Source organism: Mixophyes fleayi, chromosome 2 (assembly GCF_038048845.1).
Source record: "Mixophyes fleayi isolate aMixFle1 chromosome 2, aMixFle1.hap1, whole genome shotgun sequence".
NCBI classification, from domain to species: Eukaryota; Metazoa; Chordata; class Amphibia; order Anura; family Limnodynastidae; genus Mixophyes; species Mixophyes fleayi.
The window spans coordinates 373460311-373483162 of record NC_134403.1 but is presented as its reverse complement, the minus strand read 5'-3'; the positions used below and the strand labels follow the sequence as shown (position 1 = coordinate 373483162).

The following is a 22852-nucleotide window of genomic DNA, read 5'->3' as shown; positions in this document are numbered from 1 at the left end:
TGTTTTAATTACTGTACCTGGGAATGTGAGAAGTCAAGGAGGAAAAAGATCTAATGTCTCCTATTTCCAGAGGGTGCATAGACGATCCAGACTCCATGAACCTGGACATCCACCATTATGTATCAAGGAGAAGCATTATAAGCACAGAATCACTGATATGTTTCCACCTGCCATTTGTTACACACTTCACTAGCATATTCCAAATAGGATTAATGCCCATAATAAAAGAACTGACAATATATTCTTCCTTGGATTCCCATTATATTTTTCAAACCGTCACTAAATCGCCACATCAACCACTGATACTGATACTAAACGAGAATATATGAGTAGAAAAGAGCATTATTAATAATATAGCAACTGAGTTAAATTGTACTAATACGAATCTTAAAGGACCTACACGTTGTGTTTTACAGAGCCTTTTGTTGCATTAGAAAATTTGAAATAGATTTGTTGGCTATGACCCACAGTAAGTCAGTATTACATACCATGTTAAATCAAAATCAATATTTCAAAACCATTCCACAAATTACTAAAATGGGAAAACAAAAATTATAGGGCCTTACACCAATGAGCACAAGTGCAATTCATGTCCAAACGCAAATGACACTTGCGACAGCCGAACGGGGGAGAGAAGGGGGTGAGAAGGGGCGGACTAACATAGGTAATGTAGAGTAAGGGCTACGGAGAACGGCAGATTCAGATCCTAGTTTTCCCCTAAGTACGTCAGTTTCAGTCGTATCTTTTGCCCCAGCTACAGATTAGGTGTAAATGCCGGCTGATAGTGATGACTGACATTGAGTAGTGTTTTTATTATAAACTACATGTATGCCTGACACTAGGTAGACAAAACATGTGTATGCAAATAATATAGGCTATAAAAATGCATTGTATGTACAGTATGCATTCTGAGCATCCTGATTTATGTATTGAATGTAATTTATTTTTAAGAAGAAAATGTAACATTAATATTTATATTAAAAAGTCTAAAAAAAATTGTATGCATTCTGATGTGACCTCCCATTGCACTTCTGCTGGTTAGTATACTGCAGTGCGTTCTGTCTACGCAAGTACCCTTTAGGCAGGGAGTACTTACACCCAGATCGCTTCAATCTGAATATGGCTGGAACTATGCCCAAGTTACATCCTCATTTTTAAAACACAACTTGTGTCCAAACATGAATCAGACCAATCACAATCGTTTCACCGCGCTGGCCCATTGTGATTGGCTGCGGTGGGGAACCCTGGCTTTGATCATTCAGCAGTAGCCAGTGCAAGGCTGTGCTGGTGGGTTGTTTTTGTGGCACTTTTCATGGTGGGGGGGGGGGGGTCCAGCTGGACTACACTGGATCAAGGAAGAAGAAAAGAAGATTATTTTTTAACAAGTTCTTCCACCACAATCTGGTTTATAATGCACACCCTGACACCTTACAGGTACTTTTATCTATTGGTTCTATCTTTTCTCCCTTAGAGTGTAAGCTCTCTTCAGCATAGGTCTCATTTAGGTTGTTTCTCATGTTTGTGTAATTGCTACAATTATGTAACTGTTATAATGCCAATTCTCTTAACGCCCAGTATGTTGTGGAAGATGTTGGCATTTCATAATGAAAATAATAATAATAATAATAATAATAATAATAAAAGAATGCTACTATTTTGTACTGCACTCTTCATATATTATGTGCAATATGGAAAACTTCCACTAGATGTCGCCAGTTGTCTTTGTAAGCACTGCACAGACAGGGCTAGATTTACTAAGCTGTGGGTTTGAATAAGTGGGGATGTTGCTTATAGCAACCAATCAGATTCTAGCTTTCTCTTATTTAGTACCTTCTACAAAATGACAGCTGGAATCTGATTGGTTGCTATAGGCAACATCCCCACTTTTTCAAATCCGCAGCTTAGTAAATCTAGCCCTAAGAGCGGTAGGTTACATTGTTAATGCTGTTCTGTGTCTACGCTGTTTAACTATTTCATAATACTGAAAGGACATAGAACATATTACAGAGCGACATGAGAGTAACATCGGTCATTAAACAATGAAGAATTAGTAATGTCCAAGTCTAGGTAGATTTCCAAGTCACTTCTGATAAATAAAAGGCAGACTTACATCCTGCAGAAGTGGTGATGTTTCAAAATTATTGTTTAATAAATCCAATCAGGGATCTGATATTTTCTAATAGATTGTTGTCAAGATGTTAATGTTCCCTCTCTGACTATGGAGAACATTCAGAAAGGAAAACTCTTTTAGACTTTTAAATAGTAATAGGAATATTTTGCATTTTTTAAATGAATTTCCACCACCCTGCTCCCCCCCCCCCCACACACACACAAACCCACTGCCTGAAACCACCCCCACTTCACTACAGCAATGATTGTTGATTGAGTTTCTCTACTTAAAATAAATATATCTGTACAACACGTATTGTGTATCATCAGGTAAAGGAACAATAGATATTGGTTTATTTAAAAAAGCTGGTAGTAACGTGATAAAATTATATATATATATATATATATATATATATATATAAAAATGTGTGTGTTTAAATGTTTCCATACATTGCCAGAACCCTAGATCGGTGGCATGCTGTTTACATGAACTGTGTAGTGAAGTGCAAGCTATTGTCTTCTGATATCAGCCATTTATGCCCAAATGGCTACAAGAGGCTAGCTGCAGATCATCCAATGGGCATACAGACAGGAAGTCCCCTCAATCTTATCTTTCAGATATTATCAGACCTGACGAGGGTCTCTGATTCCTGGGGCTCTGATTCCTGGGGCTCTGATTCCCGAGACTCTGATTCCAAGGGCTCTGATTCCTGGGGCTCTGATTCCTGGGGCTCTGATTCCAGGGGCTCTGATTCCTGAGGTACAACACAACAGAAAACAGCGCTGATGACGTATACTTTCCACCACCAGTGTGGCCACACTTATTTTGAAGCTCCACTTCATGATCTTCAACGGGGTTATTGGACATTAGTATCTTTACGATGTGGAACATTTAGCTGGTTCTCTTTAGGAGTGATTGATTACATGGTTCATCAGCCTTATTGATGGTTAACACAGTCGGTTCATCTGATTTTTTATATGTCAAGTTGTTATCCAGTGGCCAGTGTTGCTTATTTTATGGTTCATTTTTAAATAAAGTATTTATATACATTTATTACCCACGGATGGTTGTATAATGATTGTGTTTATCAGTCATCAGCGCTGTTTTCTGTTGTGTTGTACATTTTTTACATTTGAGATCTCATTGATCTCTTCAGCTGCAGATACTGATTCACACCTGATCTCCATTTCTGTATCATCTCTCCGTGCGCCAGGTTTTTCTTGTTGTTTTTTCATCTCTGATTCCTGAGGCTCTGATTCCTGGGGCTCTGATTCCTGGGGCTCTGATTCCAAGGGCTCTGATTCCTGGGGCTCTGATTCCAGGGGCTCTGATTCCTGGGGCTGTGATTCCTGGGGCTCTGATTCCTGAGGCTCTGATTCCAAGGGCTCTTCAATCGCCCCCCCCCCCCCCCCTCTGGATCCGCCACTGCTCTGATTCCTGGGGCTCTGATTCCTGGGGCTCTGATTCCTGGGGTTCTGATTCCTGGGGCTCTGATTCCTGGGGCTTTGATTCCTTGGGCTCTGATTCCTGGGGCTCTGATTCCAGGGGCTCTGATTCCTGGGGCTCTGATTCCAGAGGCTCTGATTCCAGGGGCTCTGATTCCTTGGGCTCTGATTCCTGGGGCTCTGATTCAAGGGGCTCTGATTCCTGGGGCTCTGATTCCTGGGGCTCTGATTCCAGGGGCTCTGATTCCTGGGGCTCTGATTCCTGGGGCTCTGATTCCAGGGGCTCTGATTCCTGGGGCTCTGATTCCTGGGGCTCTGATTCCAGGGGCTCTGATTCCTGGGGCTCTGATTTCTGGGGCTCTGATTCCAGGGGCTCTGATTCCTGGGGCTCTGATTCCTGGGGCTCTGATTCCAGAGGCTCTGATTCCTGGGGCTCTGATTCCAGGGGCTCTGATTCCTGGGGCTCTGATTCCTGGGGCTCTGATTCCTGGGGCTCTGATTCCTGGGGCAGGTCTATGTGACAACAATCTGCTAAAATTAAACTTTCACTTCATTTCACAGTCTGAGGCACTGTCACCTACCTGACAACTGTCTGATTGTAGGGCTCTGTTCCACTGTCCCTCCCAGTGACATGTTTGTCCCACAGGTATAAATGTTGAGGACAGTGAGCTATGTATGGGGCAACAGGTCTGTAGCGAGACCAGTGCAGGTGGGGCAGCTGCCCAGGGCACAAGGCGGAGGGGGCGCCACGGACCCCTATTATTACACAAGTCACAGCCCCAGGTGCACATCTGGGGCTGAGGCAGAGCAGAGCCGGATTAAGGGGGGAGGGGGCACAGGGGGCACGTGATCCGAGCCCCCCCCCCTCCCTCTCAGGGGCCCCCCGACCGAGCTGCAGTTTTTGCAATTGAAAAAAAAAAGTCCTGCAGCTGATCCGTCCCCTCTCTCTTACCTTATATGTGTGTGTCTGTGTCCCTGCTCTACATGTATGTGTGTGTCTGTGTCCCTGCTCTACATGTATGTATGTATGTATGTATGTATGTATGTATGTATGTATGTATGTGTGTCTGTGTCTCTGCTCTATATGTGTGTGTGTGTCTGTGTCCCTGCTCTACATGTATGTATGTGTGTGTGTCTGTGTCTCTGCTCTACATGTATGTATGTATGTATGTATGTATGTATGTATGTATGTATGTGTGTGTGTCTGTGTCTCTGCTCTACATGTATGTATGTATGTATGTATGTGTGTCTGTGTCTGTGTCTCTGCTCTACATGTATGTATGTATGTATGTATGTATGTGTGTGTGTCTGTGTCTCTGCTCTACATGTATGTATGTATGTATGTATGTATGTGTGTCTGTGTCTGTGTCTCTGCTCTATATGTGCGTGTGTCTGTGTCAGTCCTCCCTGTCTTTCTTCTGTGTCTCTGGGATCGTTCTCTCTGGCCTTCCTCTGACAGGTCACATGGGACACATCACATGACCAGCTGCCCTCCCATGCGAGACAGAGGAGGCTCTGCTGGATGCAGGTCAGTGTGTGAGGGGGGAGGGGGGGGGTTATCTTCTTAATGTAATAAGGGAGGGGGGTGGATCTGTATTAATATAATGAAGTGAGGTGATTTGTCTTACTGTAATGATGGAAGAAGGGGTTATTTTAAAGTAATGAGGGAAGGGGAGGGGTTTTTTCTTAATGTGACCTATTAATTTAATGGTGGACTGTGGGTGGGGACTAAGTTTGGGGAGAAGGAGGGCTATTTATTACATGTGAATATTAATTATTTAATGCTGGGGATGGGTAATATTTATTAAACGTAAATGTTATTAATTTAATGCTGGGGCTGGGTGGAGGGAAATAGGTCTATTAATTAATTGTGTATGCTATTAATTTATATTTTAATGTTGGGGCCTCATTATTAAATGTGGGTGCTATTGATTTAACGCTGGGGGTGGTTGGAGTTTTCTAAATTAAATGTTAAATGTATATATTTTTTTTCCAAATAGGGCCCCCAACATTCCAGGATTCAGGCAAGCAGCAACTAAAGACACCAGCAGCCACAGGTGGTGACAGTGACAAGAACAGGTAGGAGAGAGCAGGATAATCTACCAATTGTCCTGAATCTGGCGGACCAGTCCTGAATTTGGGTGACTGTCTCACTTAGTCAGGATTTTGTCCGACTGCAAGGACAGTTGGGAGGTATGTCCCGCTTCACATCGTACTGCTCGTGAAGGCAGAGCTGTGTGCATAACAGTATTGGCTGTGTATTTCTGTAAAATTTGTCTAAAATGATAACCATATAACATCATAGGACCCCCCCGGCTTAAATGCCCCGGCCCCCCAGAGCCTTAATCCAGCTCTGAGGCAGAGTCAGCGCCAGTGGATTGTACTATGAGCAGCGTGGCGGCGGCTATACCATATTGCAGAGGCTCTCCGCCCACTATTAGCACCACATGGGGACACTAAGGAGATACTGTGCAGTGCAGCTCAGGACGCTCCTACCTGAGTCAGGTATACCCGCCCACTCACCCTCCCACTTAGTGCTGATTGGCAGGCTGACCAAGGCGTGGTTAGCCCAGTAAGCTGCTGCCTTGTTGTGACGAGTGCTCAGCAGAGGACCCTCCGCCCCCTGGACAGCCCACCAGCGCCTCCATTTTACAAGTTGCACTCCAGCCATCTAGGTAATACTCAGCAGGTGTCTCTCCCTCTGTCTCCCTCTTTGCCTGTGATCTCCCTCTCTCATAGCCTCAGTATCTCCCTCAGCATGTGAGTGTCTCCCCCTCAGCCTGTCAGTCCCTCTATCCATCCTCACAGACTATTAATTTAATGGAGTAGGGGCAATTAATTTAATATTAGTGGGGGTTAGGCAGCCCTCTGGCGGGGTGACCTCACCCCCATTGCACTTTGACCACGCTCCTTTGCACCATGGCCACATCCCCCTTTTTCCCGAACTCCAGGTAGGTCTCCCAGACTCCTGGGAGAGCAGACAATTCTCTTGCATCCTGCTCACTTCACTAGGAGGTGTGTAAGATGTAAGCCTCCATGACGCAATTCACAGGGAATCGCGTCATTTTGGCCCCACCGTCTGCGACATAATATCAATTCTGTCGATGGCGGTGGGGCCAGAATGACGCGATCGGCCCCGCCACGCCCCTTACCCCCTCCGGGATCTCCCGGAATTAAAAAAACGAAAAGTCGTCAAGTATGGTTAAGGGGAATTGGCCGCGACACAACGGGGACATGGCTGTATCCTGACGGGGGTGGGCCACAGCCCTGGGGCCGTGCCTAGTGCTTCTAAATCATTTCTGATTGCAGACATGGGTGGATACATAAAGGACCATCCTTACTACACATTGCACTCCTATATAAACACCTACACACATATATACAGTATGTGCACTGTTATATCTCATGTGACAACAACAGATCTCCTTTCCTGCAGCCACATGTTTGCTTCCCCCGACCCTACTATTCCTCCCGCTCACCGTATAATCCCTGGGGGGAAAGGTCACAAGAAGACTGTTCTGCACCAATCACCATTATTGTCTGTACCACCAATGAGGACGTGAGGAGACGTCCCCAAAGGGGTAAAGACTGCGAGATGTCTTACAAGTCCTTTTTGGTCCTTCCCATATCCTTCTTGTACTATATAAATACTATAATGTATAATGCATGCTGGATAGATTTAGTCCACTTCTATTATACAGTACATATATATATATATAGGGCCTGACTCAAGTCCGAACACAACGGAATTTTTGTGCATATTTCCACCCGTATTCATATCCCAGCGGATCTCGAGATGTGTTTTTTTATTTGAATCTGTTTTTAACACAAAGATTATTCCGTGTCAGTCATCACTATCAGTCGGTACTTACATCTGCCCTGTAGCTGGGGCAAATGACGAGAGCCTCACCTGCGATGTAGCACCCTCAACGCCCTTACTGTACGCTGCCTACGTACCTCTGCCCTGTCCCACCTCTGTACCGGCCCTTTAAGTCATAGGCAGCTGTGTCCTGTGCGTTCAGATATGAATTGTGTTCATTGCCGTAAGTTCCATTTCGGAACACACAGCATATGAACATTATTATTATTATATTATTATATTATAATAATAATAATAATAACAATAATAATAATATAATAATAATAATAATATAATAATAATAATATAATAAGAATAATAACAATAATAATAACAATAATAATAATATAATAATAATAATAATAACAATAATAATAATATAATAATAATAATAAAAATACAACTACTAAGAATAATAGTGATAATAATATTCCATTCCAGTGTACTTTGGCTCCCCCTAGTGGACAACAACCAGTAACGTTACACAGATCCCACAATACGGCTACAACGCATCATAAAGGAGCACTGCCGCTATTACACATGACCCTTAGTACCTGCAATGACCTCACCGGATCCTGTGTCCTATTTATGTCTCTGTGCGATCGGCTCCATCACTTCTTCTGCCAAGTTCTAGTACTTTTCCAGCAGTGGAGCGAGTGTGACAGCCAAGCTGATATATTGGTTCCGCTCAGTCCACCCATAGGGGCCCCAGATGCCCCAGATAGCACAGAGCTGCTCACTCATATCCCAGTGATGGTAATCACCATCTCCCGGCTCATTCAGAGAGAAAACAAGAGATAAGAAAACGTGGAGCAAAAGGAAAAATACGCTGAGGTCAGCGCTTCCCGGCCGCCTTACCGTAAACAGCCAGACGCGGAATTCCCCACCTGGATCACAGGAGCTTTCAGCCCACACAGCGGCCCAGACAATAAACCTCACTCGTCGTCCACTGAAACGTATCTGTCGTGAGCAGACGCCGATAGAAGAGAATCTTCACTTCTGTCATTGGTACCTGATCAAACTGAAATATTTAACTAGGTTTTTTACTATCAAAATATATTTTGCCTCATTTTATAATAATATTTCCGAGTTTGCTTAAAGTGTACACTAATTTCTACCTAGCAAATCCGGATAAAGATTTGCTCCATCTTTGTTTTTAATCTATTAGAGTGCCTGCTCAATCTGCCTCCTCTCTCATTTGCATGCAATGCCACAGTCAGCAGCAGAACTAGGAATAAAGGGGCCCCAAAATAACATACAACGCACAAGATCTCCCCTTCTCCCCCCTTCTTCCTCCATTGGCCGGAGCTAGAAGTGGATAGCAGGTACTCACCTGTGTGTAGGAGCCGATATGGCTGTCACTGCAGTGGAACAAGTGGTCGGATCTATATACCAGGTCACCTACATACAGAACGGGCTCCTGTTATATAACTTTATAATAAAGCACATTTAGGGTTATTATACTACTGTGCTGCATGTAAGGAAAACTATGCTTAATATTAACATAACGGCTCATCCCAGAGGTGCAGATTCCCCGATGGAGCAGGGTTATATTTAATGCTGACCATCTCATCACTGTAGAATTAAACATTAAGTAAAGACAAACATAAGTCACAGTCTGACATAATACAAACCAGGTAATCTTACAATGCCTTACAAAGTGTCCTTATCCGGCCAAAACTTGATGATTGATTTTATGCCGCAAAGCCAAATGCAATCTTATTTATATGCATATGCTTTTGTAATAGTTTTGCAAAGGTCATCATTATGAAGGTTAATAAACTATAATTACATTTCAAATCCATCATGAAAATAGGAGCAGGAACAGGTAGATATAGAGGATGAGTTAGAGAGTGAGAGAGAGAAATCATATAAGGGAATAGAGAAGGGACAGATGGAAGACAAACTGCAGGTTTGAAAAAGTGGAGATGTTGCCTATAGCAACCAATCAGATTCTAGCTGTTATTTTGTAGAATGTACTAAATAAATGATAACTAGAATCTGATTGGTTGCTATAGGCAACATCTCCACTTTTCAAACCCGCAGTTTAGTAAATATACCCCCGATAGTAGTGAAAAGTAAAAGGAGAGACAGATAAAAATGGGGGACGGGGTGAATACTACCCTCAGTTGATACCCCAGGGCTTTAAAAGGGGGAAATAAAGTCCCACTATGAGATGCTGATTGTGCTCCACACTACATCCCCATCACTGTTAGACTCACCACCAACAGCCAGATAACGAGGCTAAAACTCCTATTATAGATTAAGATTTAAATATCCTTAAAAGCTCATTGGTTGGTAATTAACGTCCAGCTAATGCTGACTGCGTAGTGCCAGCTATAAGAACGCTCCTTAGCAGACACGGCCCTACATGTGTATAAATAATCCCGGCAGATCAGTTCTCACAGCACTTGGGTTACACTCCTGCTTGTGGCTGCCCCGAGGTGTCACTGACAGATCTGCAGACTCAGCAGAGAGAGGACAAGAGCCCTCAGATCTCTCAGTGTTTTGTCATCAGTGAGCACAATGTAGAACGGTTTGGGGGGGGGGGGGGGGGGGTGTTATTAAATCCCCCGCTCAGTCTGCTTCTATGTGTTTATTATTCTTCAGGAATTCCATCTCTGTAACACACTAACAAAAATATATTGTGATATACTCTGTGCTGTCTGCGGCCCCGAATCTATACTATCAGATAAGACGGAAACTTGTGTCATTACTTCCTCTCACCAAAGCTACAGTGGAAGAAGCCATCTTTCTTTTATATTTCTAGGCTGAGTTTGTCTCCTCATTTGCATAAGATGCCGCTGGCAGTAAGAAAAGACAGGTAGGAAACTCTTAAGTAGCGCATGTTTCTCCAGTTGTTGTACAACTACAAGTCCCAGCAGTCTGTAAGCTGGATGTAATTGATGTCATTAAAATGTATATTAGAAGAAGTTATGGTTGATACTCTTGTGTGTATAGCACCAAGCTTTGGAAAAGGGATAACTCTTATTTTAAATAATCAATGATTTTTTTCACCTTCTTGCTTGTGTTCCTAATCATGAGATATTCGAGGAAGCCGTGGCCGCCCCAGCTCAGGAGGGGTGTGATTATCAGACATGGTGTGTGCCCACTCTGAGCATCCTCATTATTATTATAATCATTTATATATAAGGCACCACGGAGGTCTGCAGCGTTATACAACGGGGAGTGGAAGAAAAGAACCAGTTACATTGTACAGTGTGAGAGAAGCCTGTGCCCATGGGGGCAACAAGCAGGACATGAGGGTTATAGAGGAAGACATAGAGACCAAGCAGAAGGTGCCTGACGTGGGGGAACAGATGGTCTCTTGGGTCAACTTTAAAAGAAAAAAATGGCAACAAAAAAACATTACTATCAGAAACCTTAACATAACAGTCTTATTCCTGTCCCATACATAGTCCTAACGTTAGTCCACGTTCTAACTCTAAACCTACCCTAAGCTTTATCTGTAGACCTGCAGACCTAACGACCAAGACCTCCATCAGCACTTATACAGGGCCACAATGACACCTAGATCAGGCCTATTCAACCTGTGGCTCTTCAGGTGTTGTGAATCTACATGTCCCAGCATGCTCTGCCAGTAGATAGTTAGCCAATAGCCGGCAAGGTATGCTGGGACTTGTAGTTTTACAACACCTGGAGAGTCACAAGTTGGCCAGGCCTGTAGTAGATGCTTCTTGTTTTAAGGGAAATAGCCGTATACATCTTACCACCAGCTCATTATCTAAAGCTGTTCATCTACGGTACAGAACCAGCTTATAAATGGTTCACTGCTCAGTCCTCTCAGTTGGTTTCATCAAACTATCTATCTTTCTTTCAATCTCTCTCTCTATGGGACCAAATCAATTCGGCCGCGTTATTCTAGGAATAACACGGTCTGCGCACTATTAGTACGGTAAAAGTGCGCAGTATTACCGTTAGTGCAGTAATTTTAACGCTGATTTTTGCTCACACGTCTTGGGGCCTCGAGTAAAAATCTGGGTTAAAATTACCGTATTAAAGGTAACGCCGTATTAATCCTAGATTAAAGTGGCCAAATTGACTCTGCCCCTATATATCATATCTATCTATACATTTTACTCATATCTATAGTTATGGCCAAAAGTTTTGAGAATGGTACAAATATTATTTTTCACAAAGTCTGCTGCCTCAGTTTTTATGATGGCAATTTGTATATACTCCAGACTGTCATGAAGAGTGATCAGATGAATTGCAATTAATTTCAAAGTCCCTCTTTGCCATGACAATGAACTTTATCCCAAAAACAACATTTCCACTGCATTTCAACCCTGACACAAGAGGAACAGTTGACATCAGGTTAGTGATTCTCTCGTTTACACCGGTGAGAGTGTTGACGAGGACAAGGCTGGATATCACTCTGTCATGCTGACTGAATTAGAATAACAGACTGGAAGCTTTACATTTTAATTTTCTCTAATGAATCCCCTTTGTGATTGTTTGGGACATCTGGAGAAACCCTTGTCCGGAGAAGGAAAGGTGAGCGCTACCATCAGACCATTCATGTGTGGGGTGGCTTCTCAGCCAAGGGACAGGGCTCACTCACAATTTTGCCTAAGAACACAGCCATGAATAAAGAATGGTTCCAAAACATCCTCCAAGAGCAACTTCTCCCAACCATCCAAGAACAGTTTGGTAATGAACAATGCCTTTTCCAGTATGATAGATCACCTTAAGAGGTGGATAGACAAACCAAAACCCACAAATTCTGACAAACTCCAAGCAGTGATTAGACAAGAATGGGCGGCCATCAGTCAGTATGTGGCCCAGAAGTTGATTGACAGCTGCCAGGGCGAATTGCAGAGGTCTTCAAAAAGAAGGGACAACTTTGCAAATATTGACTCTTTGCATAAACTTAATGTAATTGTCAATAAATCTATCCATCTATCTCATACATGGCAACTTTCAAAACTTCACCCCCGCGAGAAGTCATGTGACAGGGGGGGTAGGAGGGAGCGTGGTGATGTTGTGGCGTCACCATAGCCCCGCCCTCACTACAAAGTGCTGAAATTCCCGACATTGAATAGCGGGGGCGGGACTTAATGTTGAGATTAAGCCCCGCCCCTGTCATTCAATGCCGCAAATTTCGGTTAATCCGGGAGATTTGCCTACTCTTCCGGGAGTCTGGGAGGACTCCCCGAAATTCGGAAGCCTTCCGGGAGAGTAGACAAGTATAATCTATCTCACATCTGTCTATTTACCTCTATCAATCTATCTCTTTCAATCTCATGTGTATATATATATATATATATATATATATATATATATATATATATATATATATGTGTGTGTGTGTATGTATATATATATATATATATATATATATATATATATAAATATTATATATCTCATCTCATAACATAAATATTTAATCATATTATTAGGATATAACTATGTGGAATGATTATGTTTTACCTTTTACACGAAGGATTTGTTTACTTTATATTAATATCATTTCTTGTGTTTATCACATTTTTACAAAGGAGTTGATATTGTTGCATTAAACATTTATCCGTCCTGTCACTGTTACCTGTGAGGTTAATTACATCATATGTGACATCAATGTATCTGCTGGGAATAAGCTGCAGCTAGAGCCCCCTAGTGGAGACACGCAGTACTGTGCGGGGTGAGCTCCGGGCACTGTCTGGAAATTGAGGCTGGAGAGAGAAGAGGAGAAGAGGGATTGGAGTGCAGGATACAGACACAGAGGAGATCCCGGGATATATTACATTATATATTGTGTGCATGAGAAGTGTGCGGGATATTCCGGGAGAATCAGAGGCTGCAATGAGAGGAAAGTGAATTAGAGGAAGGGGAGTGATGGAAATCAGGTGCTAAGTGAGAAGTGGGCACAATACAACCAGGACTGTGCTGTGTGTGAGATATCACAGGAGGGGACAGATTGTGGATGTTGGGAGTGATGGTGAAAGGATGATGGCATCGGTAATATAGGTGAAAGAACATTATATGCAGACAGGATCACATGTAGGAAGTTTAGGACTGCAGGTAGAATATATATGAACAGGTCTATGGAAACTCATCTATAGGCTTCTGGAGTTCTGGTTGTCCTGGCTGTAAACTGATATACCGGGACATTGCTGTGTATATGAGAATTAGCTGTGTGCTAATGTATATGGACATTGCTGTGTATATGGGCATTAGCTGTACCTTAGCATATAAGGACATTAGTGTGTATGGGGGTCTGTAGAGGGGGGTTTGCTGTAATCCCTCTATTGTATTGTACTGTGTTATAGTGTTATATCAGTGTAGGGGTCCCAGCAGGACTGACGCAGATATCACCTGTGCATTGTCTATAGGGACACAATCTATAGGTAGCACAAGACATATAGGACACAATCTATAGGTAGCACAGGACATATAGGACACAATCTATAGGTAGCACAGGACATATAGGACACAATCTATAGGTAGCACAGGACATATAGGACACAATCTATAGGTAGCACAGGACATATAGGACACAATCTATAGGTAGCACAAGACATATAGGACACAATCTATAGGTAGCCCAGTGTGTGGATGTGTGATAGTTACAAGTCTTCCTATTCGGGGTCTGTGCATCTACAGACCGGGGGACTAATTAGGAGACATCAAGGATTTAAGGACTCCGGACCCCTATAATCCCAGCCCGGGCTCCCCACCGGCTCCGTCCAGGTGAGTGCAGATTTGGGCAATGTCTGGCTGTAGTGTAATAAGTTTATTATAACCTGTATGTAAGTGATACAATATCATCTCTGAGAAGTTACAGTTTGTGATCTCAGATCTGTTTAATGAATCACATATCTGATCCTCATTAGTAAAGCGGCATTAATCAGTGTTAACCCTTTGCCTGCCATAGCCCGGGGCACATGCACTAATAATGACATTCTGTAAAGGTCACACTGCAGAGTTACCCGGTTCTGTGAGGTTGCCCTGTGTGCCCTCAGGCTGGGTTATAATAGTACATCAGTAACAGTATTGCGCTATTACTGGTAGAGACTGTGACGTTGTTTTGCTGCTGGTCTGATGCTCAGCGCTGAGCCACAAATGTGCTGCAAATCTTTTATCTGGGACCCACATATATTAAGATGATTGTGTGATGTATATATATATATATATCTATCTCTATCTGTGGCTGTGTGTCTAATGCTGTCTGCACAGGTCATGTCATACTGCAGAGCACTGAATGACCTGGGAGATTTAATGGCAATAAATTCTTTATATAATATAATCATGGGCTGAAGAAAGTTTGTGTCAGTGGGATATCCTGATATTCCAAAATCCGTCTGTTTCTGTCCTCTGTAACTCGTTTACACGGATGATTTTTGGTACCTAGATTTGCAGAATTGTTGTGAATAGGTTAATGCTCTATTATCTGTAAGAATATGAGATTTACATACACATACATGTATTCATACCTAGTCTATATACACATACATGTACCCATACCTAGTCTATATACACATACATGTATTCATACCTAGTCTATATACACATACATGTATCCATACCTAGTCTATATACACATACATGTATCTATACCTAGTCTATATACACATACATGTATCCATACCTAGTCTATATATACATACATGTATCCATACCTAGTCTATATACACATACATGTATCTATACCTAGTCTATATACACATACATGTATCTATACCTAGTCTATATACACATACATGTATCCATACCTAGTCTATATATACATACATGTATCTATACCTAGTCTATATACACATACATGTATCCATACCTAGTCTATATACACACATACATGTATCTATACCTAGTCTATATACACATACATGTATCCATACCTAGTCTATATACACATACATGTATCCATACCTAGTCTATATACACATACATGTATCTATACCTAGTCTATATATACATACATGTATCTATACCTAGTCTATATACACATACATGTATCTATACCTAGTCTATATATACATACATGTATCCATACCTAGTCTAAATACACACATACATGTATCCATACCTAGTCTATATACACACATACATGTATCCATACCTAGTCTAAATACACACATACATGTATCCATACCTAGTTTATATACACACATACATGTATCCATACCTAGTCTATATACACACATACATGTATCCATACCTAGTCTATATACACATACATGTATTCATACCTAGTCTATATACACATACATGTATCTATACCTAGTCTATATACACATACATGTATCCATACCTAGTCTAAATACACACATACATGTATCCATACCTAGTCTATATACACATACATGTATCCATACCTAGTCTATATACACATACATGTATCCATACCTAGTCTATATACACACATACATGTATCCATACCTAGTCTATATACACACATACATGTATCCATACCTAGTCTATATACACATACATGTATCCATACCTAGTCTATATACACACATACATGTATTCATACCTAGTCTATATACACACATACATGTATCCATACCTAGTCTATATACACATACATGTATCCATACCTAGTCTATATACACATACATGTATTCATACCTAGTCTATATACACACATACATGTAGCAAGAGTACTCTGTACAACGTTCCAATCCAGGCATTGTATAATGACTATAATATGTCTGACATCTGTACTGTGGTGTTACAGATATTATACAGTAAGTAGTTCAGTTACATTGTGTAGATCCAGAAGAAGGCAAAACAAATCTGCCCAGCGTGACAGATGTTAAATCATTTCTGGCCAACCTGTGGCTCTCCAAGAGTTGTGAAACTACAAGTCCCAGCATGCTTTTCAGTAGGGCATGCTGGTATTTGTAGTTCACAAACAGCTGGAGAGCCACAAGTTGGCCATGTCTGTGCTAAATGATTCTGATCCCACAATGATGTCTCCCTGGACAATGGATCCACTTGTACATGGCAACATTTTAAATTAAAATAGCTGCAAAATGTAATTGGATAGGACAGAAATGATGCTTAATAGCAAATGTCACAAGTAATTCAAAACCTCCTTCACCGAGTATTTTGGAGAAGACAGATTACACCGTTCTAGAGGAGAATCATTACCGAACCCCCCCCCACCCAAAAAAAAAAACAACAATCTAATGCTTTCATACAATGTATTCAGTATTTATATGTGTTTAATTGCCACACACAGTTTCTGTCAGTGTTATGATGATACAGTCAGGTTTTCATACAGACAGAGTAGATCAGAGGAGCTCAAACCCAGTCCTCCAGAGCTACCAGCAGGTCATGTTTTCAGGATGTCTTTAACCATGCACAGGTGAGTTCGTGTATTTTTCTGGGTCAGTAATTATCCCACCTGTTTCTACAGACAGAAATCCTGAAAACATGACCTGTTTTCATGACAAAAAAACAGTTTGTGTCATAATCTATTCACTACATTTATATATTACATTTATATTAATATCCACGTTGCTCATATACAGCATAAACATGATGCAAATCAGCGACTTGTGATTGAAATCTGCAACTTCCCATTGGATAATTGTACGCTGGTTATTTAAATCAGCAGAATGTTAAGACCAAATCTTGTTTCTAGATAATCAGCGATATTCCTGACAGTTTCCAAGATAGGTGGAAGATTCACTAGTCTCTCTTTATACACTGATACATTGTAGCCAAAAATAAAAAATATATGTAGTGGCTTTTACAGATGCGCAGATAACTTGAAACTTTAGAAAATCAATAAACACAAAATAATAACTTCAGTTTAAATGTCTAAAACCAAACTACTGCGATTATTTTATCATTTTATTCTATGATAATTCAAATAGGTGGATTTTTATGAATCTTTCAGTGCCATTAAATTAGATTAACACAGCTGCATAGACACCTGCATTCCCCCATATTGGTGTAGACCAAAGGCGGAAGTGAAATAGTATCTGTACAACATTGCCACACATTTCAATAGCTCCTCATTAGCTATTAACATTATACTAGTGTACTCTAATGGCAGACAGGCTGGTGTGCTATTGGCATTAGCCACTTTCACTGAAAATAATATATATTTTTTAGGCTATAAATCAATCTGATGGAATGCCCACTTGTATGCAGCCACTCCTAAAGAGATCTAGTTAGAGATAATAATTTGTAGCATTAGCCAGCTGCCTATCACTCTGCAAATTCCACTTATATTTTTTTACCCTGTCTCATAAAGCCAGAAATGTGCTAGTAGTTCCTGTGTTGTCAGGAGGTAAAGTATAACACATGTATAATAGTAATGCTGGTCCATTAAAACATAAGGATATTTCTTTTATAATTTTAATGAAAAGAATCCCACAAAGAACTAGCCCAAACCCTAGCTCATCTTGGGGTGAGGTCCCCTAATTAGCACCATCTTTAGAACCTTGTCCGTTATACCATACTAAAATGTGACTGACCATCTGATATAAAATTGTGGGTCCAAGTGTCCTCTGCAAGCATCTAGCTGACATAGCTGCTGGGACTTGTAGTTCAGCTGGACAGTGAAAGCTCTTTATTTGAAAGAGACCGAGGGGTAAATGTACTATGGTCCGATCGGCGAGTTTACAGCTAAAATTTAAAGCGGCGCTGGCTTGTAAAGGCAAACTTGAAAAATTTGGACCCTAATACATTTACCCCCGAAGCTTAAATATTGCATTGGGACCCAGGGAAATTTCAGGCAGGAAATAAATAAAAGTTTGCCCTTACTATTTATCTGGATGAAATAAATGTGTTTTCTCTGGAAACCTGTAATCCTTTGTTATATTGTGCAGCTGTAATGGGGAAGATAACTGATTAAACTGATCCTTTGGAGTTTCCTTGATACACACTGCTAACGCTCCAGGCCATTGTGCGGCTCTCAGGAAGTGTTAAGGACCAGCTGTAGAGTACGCAGCTTGTTGTACAAGGATAGAGGGATTAATGTGCAGGGCTGGGTCCAGCTAACACGACATGTTTCTGAAATCACGAAAACTCCCATCATTGTCCTAGAGTTCACCATGAAGGTCATACATGCAGATATCCCTCTCCGTGTGGATGGGAGTCCAGGAATCTGGGAAGTAATGGCATCTGGAAGATGAATGGCAACATTTAATAAACCTTGTATATTTTTTGCTTCAATGTTTTCTTGCTGCAGAAACCCTATAAATGGGTTTTATGGATGGACGGCTCCTGTCACAATGATGTGAGAAGTCACAGACTGAGTGTTATATAGTGGGAGGAGCAGGGTTCCCAGCAGCACAGAGTATATCAGGAGATGAGTGATGTGTTAATGAGGACAGGGCTGCATGTGACAGGGGCAGTGACATGATGTGAGGAGGGGAATGGATGCATTAGGAAGCCACAGACTGAGAGTTATATAGTGGAAGGAGCAGGGTCTCCAGCAGCACAGAGTATATCAGGAGATGAGTGATGTGTTAATGAGGACAGGGCTGCATGTGACAGGGGCAGTGACATGATGTGAGGAGGGGAATGGATGCATTAGGAAGCCACAGACTGAGAGTTATATAGTGGAAGGAGCAGGGTCTCCAGCAGCACAGAGTATATCAGGAGATGAGTGATGTGTTAATGAAGACAGGGCTGCATGTGACAGGGTCAGTGACATGATGTGAGGAGGAGAATGGAGGCAGCAGGGAGCTACAGACTGAAAGTTATATAGTAGAAGGAGCAGGGTCCCCAGCAGCACAGAGTATATCAGGAGATGAGTGATGTGTTAGTGAGGACAGGGCTGCATGTGACAGGGGCAGTGACATGATGTGAGGAGGGGAATGGAGGCAGCAGGAAGTCACAGACTGAGAGTTATATAGTGGAAGAAGCAGGGTTCCCCAGCAGCACGGAGTATATCAGGAGATGAGTGATGTGTCAGTGAGGACAGGGCTGCATGTGACAGGAGCAGTGACATGATGTGAGGAGGGGAATAGAAGCAGCAGGAAGACACGGACTGAGAGTTATATAGTGGAAGCAGCGGCGTCCCCAGCAGCACAGAGAATATCAGGAGATGAGTGATGTGTTAGTGAGGACAGGGCTGCATGTGACAGTGACAGGGACATGATGTGAGGAGGGGAATGGAGGCAGCAGTAAGTCACAGACTGAGAGTTATATAGTGGGAGGAGCAGGGTCCCCAGCAGCACAGAGTAAAGATGGAAGGCTCCTGACACAATAATGCAGGAGTTTCATGGCGTCAATCACAATTCTGTATGGACAGAAGACAGTTGCACACCCCAACTTTGCATTATTCACACAACTCGGCACCTGTAAAAAGCCAGAGTCCCCTCCTGGAGAGAAGCGTCATTTAATACAGCCACCATGTCCTTACTCTGATAGAGGGTGGGGGGGGGGGGGGACTATCCTGTAAGCACTTTTCCCCATATATCTAGCATCTACCTTATCTTCTTCATGTAGAATGGTCCATTGTAAGACATTGTGCTTTTATATCAGTTAAATATGGTAGCCACACTTTTACTGCATTAACAGTCAGGTTACACTGAATCTGTCAGTGCTGACATCTTATATACAGGATAAGGGTTACTGTACTGCACTGTCAGTCAATGTTGAAAAGTAAAGTAGGGACCTTTCCAGGAAACTGGAGTCTGTCCCTGATAATTAGGTACATTTGGCAAAAAAGATTTTATACCAGGGAAACTAAGATGGACCCAGTATAACAGTTCTGGGTGTGTTTTAGGGTTTGTAATATGCTGGATCTATGTTTTTGTGTAGGTTTATATTTTGTATCTTTAATACGACCTCATGTTCATGTTAGAAATGAAAACAAGGAAAAGCAGTAATGAAATAAAATAATGTTGTAGTTGGCAGTGGAGGGTTAAATGCCCCCTCTCAGCAGCCTGTGGAAAGAAAACCTACTAATATAACCAGCTATTAACCAGAGAACGGAATGTGATTTAATGAGGTGGCCTGAACCCATGTGAATGTATTAACCCCCGGAGCCTGCAGCTGCAGAGACTCAGGCATGTAACGGGCAGGACCCACATCTTGTGCAGGGAGAGTAAATAACAGATCTATTATGTCTGACAATGAACAAACAGAACTCAGGGAGCGTGAAAATGCAGAATGATAAATAACATCTCACAGGGTACACCTGCTCCTTAGCCATCCGTGGATCAACGCTCTACTTCCAGCGAGTCCCCATATCACTCTCTTTAACTGTACAACCAATTAGTCAACTAATTGTACAATTTCCCAAATTCCTATTTATTGTCCACAGTAAAGTAGTTAGAAGGGAATTACTGTAAGTTATTAACTAAAAGCTGATAAATGGATCACAGAGTTTAAAATGTGACACCAGGGTCTGGCTGGCTGGTGGTACAAGGGGACTTGTGCCCCCTGGGCTGGTGACATTGTGGGCTATCCTGGGCTGGGTCATTGGGCTACCTGCAATTTTTTTTCCATTAAAACATTTTTTTCTGTTTTCCACGTTTAAATAGCTGTGACATCATGGAGATTGATGCTTCTGATTGGTCTTCCCTGGCCACAGAGTCACACGGTCCCAGTTTCCAGCCGAGACTGTGAGATGAACCATAGAGCCCCAAGAAAGAAAGGCTGATGGGTAGGGATGGGCTGGCAAGTTTTAACCCGGGGGTTAAGACTCGATTCAGCAGAATATTTTAGTGGGAAAAAAATGCAGGTGCCCCCCTGCCCCCCAGCCCAAGGTAGCCCACTATGGGACTGGCCCCCCTGCCCCCCAGCCCAGCCTGCCCCTGCTGATGGGGCTCCGGGGAATTGCACCCTGGGTAGGAAGTGCTGCTTTATGTGATTTAGAATGATTTAGATTGAGACCCCACAGGTAGAGAAGGGTTTTGAGGGACCAGGAAAACTGGGGAGAGGTCGGCAGTTCACAAACCTGATGTGAAGGTTTTGCAGCTTATTTTTCTTTTCCACAGTGTTTGTTACTCAGTTTGTTACCATTGTTACCAAAGCCCTACTTCTGTGATGGATAGAAAGTACTACACTGATAGAGATACAAATGTAACCACCCTAAATGCAGCCGTGTGAATTGCAATAGAGTCTGACTGTGCGGTTCCTGCTGTCACCATAAGTATTATTTTCTGTCATTACCACAATCTTTTCATTCCATCACTGAGGCCGTTGGTTCTTGGCTCAGTATTATACCCAGCTCCTGATTAATGGTCATATATGAAAGTGCCGGATCACGGAGCTGCAGCACAAATATCCCTTATTTATATTTGTGGCATTTTGCAGCTGTTTTGTTCGTTTTTTTTAAACAATATTTCTGCATTTGTTAACGTGCAATTTTAAACCTAGTGTATATTTGGTGCAAAGACGCCGCCATGGCCACCATCAGCTTGGACATGTGCGCCAGGCTTGTGGGGTACACAAAGATACGTCTCCTAAAAGTCATATCAGAAACACATATGTAAGTCAAAATCGAATGCATCTCCAAGGGGCGTGGTTGACTTGTGTCCTCACGCCTCTACTGTAATAAGCTTGCAGGTGAGTATAATATACGCTCAACTCATAATACGGGTATAAGTTGGGAATTAGACTTATGTCCAACTGTAAATCAGGTCACAAGGGTGTTTTGTACATTTTCAGTTGCTGCAATTAATCTCATGTGATTAATCTCTTAAGAAAACCAAATTAGATTTAATATAATTGTGTATGGGTAATCTGACAAGATAATTAAATTGCAAAATTGATAGATTAAGGTAAATCATCTCCTGATAAAGGAAATTATTTAAGAAGTGCCAAACATCCTGGGTGATGCTTGAAACCAGCTTTGGGTCTGCTGCACCTAGATTTCAACCGAGGAGAAAGATGGTGACATTTGTGCATCAGCAGAAGTGTGCTCAGGCTCAGGGGAAGAGCTGTGATGCTCAGGTTCAGGGGAGGAGCTGGGATGCTCAGGCTCAGGAGCAAATCTGGGATGCCCAGGGGAGGAGCTTGGAAGTTCAGGCTTAGGGGAGGAGCTGGGATGCTCAGGCTCAGGGAAGGAGGTGGGATGCTCAGGCTCAGGGGAGGAGCTGATGCTCAGGCTTAGAAGAGGAGCTGGGATGATCAGGTCAGGAGCTGGGATGCTCAGGCTTAGGGGAGGAGCTGGGATGCTCAGGCTCAGGGGAGGAGCTGGGATGCTCAGGTATAGGGGAGGAGCTAGGATTCTCAGGCTTAGGGGAGGAGCTGGGATGCTTATGTTCAGGGGAGAAGCTGGGATGCTTATGCTCAGGGGAGGACCTGGGATGCTTATGCTCAGGGGAGGAGCTTTCTTAGCAAAGTACAGAGTAGGCACCTCAGTGTTCCAGTTGCAAGATTACTGAAATTAAATAAAGGGGTGTAGATGATGCATTGTTAGAGACATTCCTTGCTGTGCAGATGGCAGACAACCATTTCTGCTCTGCAAAAGGACTTGAATTTTGCAGCATCTCTGAG

At 42.4% G+C, this 22852-nt stretch overlaps 1 protein-coding gene across 1 annotated transcript in view; it reads left to right on the top strand.

Annotated features, from left to right (window-relative positions):
- The first annotated feature begins 13435 nt into the window (after positions 1-13435).
- Positions 13436-22852, top strand: part of CASR (calcium sensing receptor) — a 74555-nt gene continuing 65138 nt past the window's right edge. The window contains exon 1 of the mRNA XM_075197443.1: positions 13436-14128. The gene's annotated coding sequence lies outside the window, so the exon portion shown is untranslated. The remainder of the gene's footprint in view (positions 14129-22852) is intronic.